The 9,104-nt window shown below is 46.4% G+C and overlaps 1 non-coding gene across 1 annotated transcript; it reads left to right on the top strand.

Annotated features, from left to right (window-relative positions):
• The first annotated feature begins 6,214 nt into the window (after positions 1-6,214).
• TRNAL-UAG (transfer RNA leucine (anticodon UAG)) lies at positions 6,215-6,296 on the top strand. The gene has a single exon. It is a non-coding gene; the product is annotated as a tRNA-Leu (tRNA).
• Positions 6,297-9,104: the final 2,808 nt, after the last annotated feature.

Below are 9,104 nucleotides of genomic sequence, written 5' to 3'. Positions count from 1 at the left end.
ACTTACTGAAATAAATAAAGGTGTAGATTTGTTCTCTTGTGGGAAAAAAAAAAAAAAACAAAAAGAATGTAGGAGGGAAAACATTCACCCATACCAGCAATGTTACAGTGTCCAAGAGGAAAAATAAACACTTAACTGGGACGTGCATTGGCACATTCCAGTTCTAAGCCTTGCTCCCCTGTCCTAAAACTTGCCCTTCTTCCTCTCACATGGACAAACATCTCTTCAAGTTCTAAGGGACAAAAGCCCTGCTTCTATTAGAAAATCCCTCTTCCCACTGACAGGGAGTTGGGTTTTCCCCCGCTTTCCCACCAGAGTAATCCATGGGACTCAGTAACCCACAAGACACAAAAGATACCAAGACAGTGAAAAATCACACCAGCAACCAATGTAATATTGTGATTTTGTGTCCTCTCTCTCTCTCTCTCTATATATATATATATATATATATTTTTTTTTTTTTTTTTTGAGAGCGAGAGAGAGCGAGAAAGTGTGAATGTGCAAGCAGGGGTGGGAGGGGCAGAGGGAAAGGAAGAGAGAGAATCCCAAGACAGTTTCCACGCCCAGCAGGAGCCCAATGCAGGGCTCAATCCCAAGACCTGGGCTGAAATCAAGAGTTGGAGGCTTATCCAATTGAGCCACCGAGGCACCCCTTGATTTTATGTCAAACATATATGCATATGTATGTGTATATATATATGTATATATTTAAGTGAGAAGGCAATTAAGAGAATGGGAGAAAATATTCACCAGTCACGTATCCGATAAGGGAATCATAGCCAGAACAGAGAGCTCTTACCTCTCAGCCATAAAAAGATAAACAACCCAACTTAAAAATGGGCAAAAGAGGGGTACCTGGGTGGCTCAGTCAGTTGGGTGTCTGACTTTTCATTTTGGCTCAGGTCATGATCTCAGTGTTGTGGGATCGCGCCCTACATCGGGCTCTGCACTCAGCATGGAGTCTGCTTGTCCCTCTCCCTCTGCTCCTCCACCTACTCTCCCTCTCTCCCTCTCCCTCTCTCGAATAAATAAATAAGGGACGCCTGGGTAGCTCAGCAGTTGTGCATCTGCCTTCGGCCCTGGGTGTGATCCTGGAGTTCTGGGATTGAGTCCCGCGTCGGGCTCCCTGTATGGAGCCTGCCTCTCTCTGCCTGTGTCTCTGCTTCTCTCTCTCTCTCTCTCTTTCGTGTCTCTTATAAATAAATAAAATCTTTAAAAATGAATGAATGAATAAATAAATAAATAAAACCTTTAAAAAATTCATTTATATGAAATGTCCAGAATGAGGAAATCCATGGTGATAGAAGGTAGATTAGTGGTTGCCTGGAGCTGGGAAGGGAGTTTCAGTAGAATGAGGGGTGGCTACTAATGGGTATGGAGTTTCTTTTTTGGGGTGATGAAAAGGTCCTAAAATTAATCATGGTGATGGTCGCACAATTTTGAATATACTAAAAAAAAAAAAACAAAAACAAAAAAAAAAAACACTGACTTATTTATATATTTTAAATGGGCATATTGCATGATCTGTGGATTATATCACATTAAAGCTGCTAAGCAGCCCCCCTCCAAAATATTCATGGAGTCTTCATCTCACCCAGTGCTTCACAGTGTGGCAGCCGAGGAAAGGCCACCACCAGAAATAGTAGCCCAACTCTTATGTGCACTGGCCCTGTCACAGATATGTGGCAATTCCCAACTTCAAGGAGACGGGTATAGTCTTTGCACAGGCTTAGGCTAGCATGGAAAACCACACTAGCGGGGCAGCCCGGGTGGTTTAGTGGTCTAGCGTTGCCTTCAGCCCAGGGTGTGATCCTGGAGACCTGGGATTGAGTCCCACATTGGGCTCCCTGCATAGAGACTGCTTCTCCCTCTGCCTGTGTCTCTGCCTCTCTCTCTGTCTCTCTCTCTCTCTCTCTCTCTGTGTCTCTCATGAATAAATAAATAAAATCTTGAAAAAAGAAAGAAAGAAAAAAAACCACACTAGCCACACACACCACAGAAGGGAAATGGTTTTCAGGTGTTAACTGTTCAGATCCCTTTTCCATAGGAGGCTGTGCCCACAGGGGTCATAGAGCAATTTTAGGTTCACAGCAAAATTAAGGAGAAAGCATAGAGACTTCCTATACCTCCCCTGTCCCCCACACAGGCACGGCCTCCCTATTATCATTGTTCCCCATTGGAGTGGTACATTTGTGAAAACTGATGAACCTACACCGACACATCATTATCACTCAAAGTCCATTGTTCACATTAGGGTTCACTCTTGGTGTGGTACATTCTATGAGTCTAGGTAAGTGTATAATGACATATATCCATCATTGTAGTATCATATAGTTTCTTTGCCCTAAAAATCCTGTCTCCCAACTATTCATCACCTAACAACCCCTCCCCAACTCTTGGGAACCACAGTGAGATGCTTAAAAGCAGCAGCTTGAAAGAACTCCTTGGCTCCGAAGGTCCCAGGCCTACGAGGCATAAAATGTGGAGTGCCAGACGCCTGGGTGGCTCAGTGGTTTAGCGCCTGCCTATGGCCCAGGGTGTGATCCTGGAGACCTGGGATTGAGTCCCACGTTGGGCTCCTTGCATGGAGCCTGCTTCTGTCTCTGTCTCTCTCCGTGTGTCTCTCATGAATAAATAAAATCTTAAAAAAAAAAAAAAAAAGTGAAGCACGTTGTCACAGGACCATTGGAATGTCTGTGTATAGCTATAGAAAGATTCACAGAAGTTATGAAATGACCACACTTCTGTCTTTCGGGGAGGGCATACCTCCCTTTGCCATCTGCAAAGCAAACCCCAGGATTAGAGTGGGGCATTTGGCCATACATCTGCATAGGAAAAGATCCAGAAGGACAGCTCAAGATTGCTCTTTACAGGGAGTACTTCTGAGCTGGGGGGTTCAGCTGTAAAGGACAGTGGTGGTGAGGAAAAGAATTTCCCTTCAACTTTATACCTGTGATATGACATTTGAAAAAAATTTGCAATGGGGATGTCTTCCATTACATTTCAAATTTATTTATTTTTAAAAATTTCATTTTTTAAAAAAATATTTTATTTATCTGAGAGACAGTGAGCATGCACAAGTGGGGGAGGGACAGAAGCAGACTCCCCGCTGAGCGGGGGGGGGGGGGGCACTGCCTGCCTGCCATGGGGTTCAATCCCAGGGCTGAGATCATGTCATGACCTGAGCTGAAGGCAGACACTTAATCGACCTAGCCATTGAGGTGCCCCTAAAATTTCATTTTTAAGTAATATCTGCACCCAACATGGGCCTCAAACCCACAACCTCAAGATCAAGAATCACATGCTCTACTGACTGAGCCAGCTGGGGCCTCTACATTTCAAATTTTCACAGACAGAAAGCACCTTCCTTTATTCACTGAAGTGTTGACAGAGTTTAACTGGGTAGAGAAATTAAAGGTGATTTTTGTTTTCTTATTTGTGCTTCTCCTTCTTTGCTTGAGTTTCGACAAGGAACACGTACTACTTTATTTGCAAAAGTTATTTTTAAATGTCACTTCAAAACCAAAACTTTTACAGAATGAAACAAAACCCCAAAATGCAACAGTCCTGTTGCTGTGGTTTCCGTGGTCGCTTGGCTAGGGCTGGCTTTGCACAGAAGCTGCCTTCTCTCAAACAGCACCCTTGAAGACATAAATCACTGGAGAAGCCAAGTCAGCACGGCTGTGGGAAGTCAGGCCAGGAGAGGAATGCTCAGTGGAGCAGATGAGCTCATGGCCTTGCCTCCACTGGATTTTTGTTCTGTTGGAGAAGCAGCTTTGGCTTGAGGGTTCTGGGCAGCTTTGGAAGCAGCTCTCCTCTCAGAAGACTTGTTCTTTGCCTGATCAGGCCTAGTAGGTACAGGATTAATGTTCACTTGAATTAAATGATCAGAGAGAGAGTTGGGGTGGGGGAAGGTTACTCCCAGCATATGGTCTAACTATAGGAGAATGCTGAGTCATGAGGGGCATGGGGGAGGGAATTCCTAAATAACTCTCTGCCTCCTGCTTGTGGCTGCAAGTGATCTTCCAGAAGAACAGATCACAGTTTGGCCACATCCAGACAAAAGTTCTATGAGCTCTCCTGTCTGGCAGCTCCAGCCAGAGGCATTTGCCTCTGACTTTGTCTAGGTCCAGGTAGCAAGATGGAGTGGCCTTAACCAAGCAATGCAAAACCACCAGTAGGAGGAGAAGTCTCACAGCCTATACTGTTCTAGGTACTAGGGATATGGCTTTGGGTGAACAAGACACGACTGCCTGACCTCCTGGAGCTGACATTCTAGCAGGGTCCGGGAGAGACTCAAACACCTGCTTAAGGCAGAGGTAGGGAGATGTATGTGGAATAGTATCACCAACTGGTCACCACCCAGGTAAGAACTCTGATGATGAGCACACGGAAGTACTGGGAGGGAGCCAAGAGCTTAGATCCCTGGGGTCACCACCACCACATCCGCACTATGTGCCAGGGATGTTTAAGTGCATGACACACATTACCACATTCAATCTTCCCTCTGCTTCATTCTCGAGTAGCCAAGTACCCACAACAGTGCCTGACACGCTGCAGGTGCTCGGGAAATATGTGCTGAATGAATGAGTTTGATTCTCACAGCAATCCTGTGAAGTGGGTATTATGATCACCCCATTACAGGGATGAATAACACGTCCAGAAAGAAGTAGTTTTCCTAAGGTCACACAGCTAGTCCAAGCTCAGCCTGTGTGATTCCCAAGCCCATGGGTTGGTTTAGCCACTGTACTGGTTTCCTATGACTACTGTAACAACTTACCACAAATTTAGTGGATTAAGACAACACAGTCATCTTCTAGTTCCAGAAGTGAGAAGTCTGAAAATCAAGGTGTCACAGGCACTTGTGTTCCGTCTTGTACCTTCTAGGGGAGAATCTGTGTCCTTACCTTTTATAGCCTCTAATGCATTTGTTGGTTTGTGGTGGTTATCACTAGGACCTCTGTTTCTGTCTTCACATCTCCTGCTCTAATTCCTGCGTCGCTCTTCCAAGGACCCTTGTGATTATACTGGGCCCACCTGGATAATCCAGAATAATCTCCCCATCTTGAGATCCTTAATTACATCAACAAAGTCCCTTTTTTTTAAAATTAATTTTTACTTTTATTTATTTCTTTTTAACAAAGTCCCTTTTGTCACATAAAGTAACATACAGGTTCTGGGGATTTGAATATGGACATCTTTGGTGGTGGGCAATACTCCGCTTACCATACATACTCCCCTGCCTATCTTTACTATGCTGTATCTCTGTTATTTTCCTTAAACATGCAAGGAAATGGAGAAGCCCAAGAATATGCAAAATTATTTTTTTTTAAAAAGGACTAAAACGATCTGAGACTCCTCAGGTAGGAGGAAGGGGAACTGAACTTGAAGGATATCAAAAGACACTTGAATCTTAATAATTAATTATATAATAATTAATAATTAATAATAATTTATATTTGAAGCAAATATTCAAAACGTTAACAATTAATTCTGGGTGATGGGAAATAGAAATGTATCGCGTACTTATGTACCGTGTAGTTGCTCTGTATTTAGAGATTGTACTTAATGCAACTGTGTTGCATTAAAAACGGAAAACACAGATCGCCTGCACGGAAGCGTCTTGGGAGGCTGGCTCGGCAGGTGGAGACAAGTCACTTGGCCTCTCTGCACCTCAGCTTCTAAGATGCGGACAAGGGGTACCGTGTAACAACGTTGTCATTGTAACGGCATCCACCTGGACCGGTGATTCTCACCTCGCGGGAGCAGGGACCGCGCCGTGGGGCCACCCAGGCTTGCAGAGCTGACCTGGAGTGGGGCTGGGGGGTCCGCAGGTGGGGACAGAGCAGCCGGGCCCCAGCCCGGCCGGGAGGAAGCGGCGGCGCGGCACCGCCCCCTCGTGGCCGTAGCCAGCATACGACGCACACGGCAAAGCCCACGTACACGCATGGGAGGACTGAATATTAATGCTTAATATTTAGGAACTCTCCTTTCCTTTGTAATGCTGGGTTCCGACCGTAGTTTTTGCTGCCGATCACAAAAGTATTGTGATTCCGAGGCCCAGAAGGGAGGCGGCGGTCAAGACGCCTTTAACAGGCGCAGCAAACACTCGGCTGATATTGCGCATGCGCAAAACCCAGGAGGGCGGGCCATGGAGCGTGAGATGCCACGTCATTAGACTAATATAGTCTCAGCGGAAGGCGCCGTAGCGGGCGGTAGCGTGGCCGAGTGGTCTAAGGCGCTGGATTTAGGCTCCAGTCATTTCGATGGCGTGGGTTCGAATCCCACCGCTGCCACACCCAGGACGGTCTCACTTTTCCTGAACCCTTCAATTTGTCACTCTTCTCACCCTTCAATTTGTTTGTTATCCTTTCTCAGTCCCTCTTCCTTTTTGCTCTTCTCTTACGCTCTTAAAAAAAAAAAACAAAAAAAAAGGAATAGAGAGCGAACGGGAGAAGGAAGAAACTGCAACCCAGGCCCTTTCCTGTCCTAGCCCAGTACACAAACCCACCGATCCGGCTACCTAAAAAACAAAACCAGGGGTGCCTCCTTAATTTCCAGGAGAAAAGCATTTGAGATAACTTTAATAGTTTCCAGCAGACTGCCTACATCTTTAATTTAATGCTCCAAGACTGGAGGCCACAGGGAGCAAACCTCCTTACCCTACAAGGACAAAGGTTGGTTGGGGTGATTTAATTGTGACCTGAGTTAGGGAGGGCTCCTTTCCAGCCCGCTCTATGTCCTACGGAGAGCCCCAGCTGACTCCACAGACCTCTGTTGGTAGAAGCGTGGCAGGTGATCCTGTGGAAAGGCTCGGGCCTCAGGGGGCTTGCCCCACATGGGGCTGTTAACCTTGAGGTCCCAGCTTCATTGATCCACCTCCTCTCTGGTCTTCAGGCTTGGCTCAGGGGCCTCTCATCTATTTATTTAGCTAATAACTATGAAAGTTCTGCTGTGTGCCAGAAACCAAGTTCGTCCTGAGGCTACAGAGCACAGAAGGCAGGCAAGTCTTCTCACTCAGTTTTACAGCTGTGATCATTTCAAGTTACAAACCAGTGAGGAGTCTTATGCAGTGCAGCATGCAAACCTGGCCCAGGTCAACCGAGGAGGTGACATTTAGCTGGGACTTGAAATGGACAGGTTAAGTATGGGAGAGAAGAGTCCCAGGAAGAGGAAACAGCATATGGAAAATCCTAGCAGCAAATGAGAGCCTGGTGAGTCTTGAGTTGCTTTAAAGGCAATTCAGGGCAGCTGAGCAGAGAGCAGCTTGGATTAACCACAAGAGATGACGCTGGCATGTTAGGCAAGGAAGGTCATGAAAGCCACATGAGGCTTTGAACTTCATCCCGAGGGCAATAGGAAACCACAAAAGGTTTTAAGCTAGAGGGAGGCATGTTCCAATTTTGGGTTTAGAAAGTTCCCTCTGGCAGCAAGAACAGGAGGTTCCATTCAAAGTCTACTGCAGCTGTCTAGGGGAAGGAGTGCCTTGTACCATGGTTTGGTTGTGACAGTGTGTGGGACAGAAAGGGTGGGTCAGACAGACACTGTGGAAGGGATCTGATGAGAACTCACTGATGAAGATGTGAAGAAGAACATGTCAAAAGTGATGGCCAGGTTTGGGACTTGAGCCACTGGATGGTGGCACTGGTGGTGTCTCTTCCCTTCCTGAGAGGGAACACAGGATGCAGAGGAATTTGTGGGAAAGATGGTTTCTATTCTTTTTAATATTTTATTTATTTGACAGAGAGAGAGAGAAAGAGAGAATGAGTAGTGGAGAGGGGCAAAAGGAGGGAGATAGAGAGAGAGAGAGAGAGAAGCAGCCTCCCGCTGAGCAGGAAGCCCAAAGTGAGACTCAATCCTGGGACCCACGGAAGATCATGACCCAAGCGGAAGGCACACGCCCAACCAACTGAGCCACCCAGGCACCCTGGAAAACATGATTTCAATTTGATTCACATCGAGCTTGAGATGTGGTACATGAGCTTGAGTAGGAGGTTGGACTAGGAGGTTGGACACAGAAGTCTGGGGGTCAAGAGAATGCTCTGAAAAAATGACACATATTTGGGAGGTGGTGGAGACTGAGGCCACGGGAATGGATAGACATGCTCAGGAAGCGTGCCCCCGGGGAGGAGAGAGGCCAAGACAGAATCCGAGGAACGTCATCTTAAAGGGAGGACAGTGGGAGGGAGGGGACAGAGAAAGACTGGCCAGGGACAGGTGAAAAACACGTGTGGTGTCATATAGGCCAAGAAGAGTATTGCAAAGGGGGAGTAGCCAGCTAGGTTGAACAAGGCTAAGAGGCTTGGCAAGATAAAGACTAAAAAAATATCCACCGGACTTAACGATTTACGGACAAGGTCATGGATGACCCCCATGAAAGCCATTTTGGATGAGTTGAAGAGAAGAAATAGAAACATAAGTGTGGACAACTCACCACAATATTTGATCCTGAGAAGGAGGAGAGCCATAGGACCAGTACTGAGACAAGGAAATGGGGAATCAATGGAGAATATATATTTTTTTTCTTTATTTTTTTAATTCACGAGAGACACAGAGAAAGAATGAGAGACACAGGCAGGGGGAGAAGCAGGCTCCCTGCAGGGACCCGATGTGGGACTCAATCCTGGGACTCCAGATTCACGCCCTGAGCCAAAGGCAGATGCTCAACCGCTGAGCCACCCAGGCTTCCCAAGGGACAATATTTTTAAGATGAGAGAGACTAGAGGATACATTTTAAATTTATTTTTTAGCAATCTGTACCCTCAACATGGGGCTTGAACTTACAACCATCCCTGAGGTTAAGGGTTACATACACTCCTCCCACTGAGCCAGCCAGGTACCCTGAGAGTGGAGGATATCTTAGACACCCAGCCTTGGGCCTACAACAGGGAGTAGCATCAGTACCCACAAGTGGAAAACATGAATTCACCTTGATGGTCCGTTGGGATTGGCCGCCCACAGCGATAGCTCTCTTCTCTGTATTCACGTTGCTCCTACTCATGTTTCCAAGTAATCTAGGACCTCCTACTTCTCTCAGAACCTCATGCATGGGGGGCTGGTTACCTGGGCAGCCTCTAAAGTGCTCATGGGGACTGAGTTTATCT

Source organism: Canis lupus, chromosome 8 (assembly GCF_048164855.1).
Source record: "Canis lupus baileyi chromosome 8, mCanLup2.hap1, whole genome shotgun sequence".
In the NCBI taxonomy this organism is placed as follows: Eukaryota; Metazoa; Chordata; class Mammalia; order Carnivora; family Canidae; genus Canis; species Canis lupus.
Note: the sequence above shows the minus strand (reverse complement) of the source record. Positions and strands in the feature narration are given on the sequence as shown.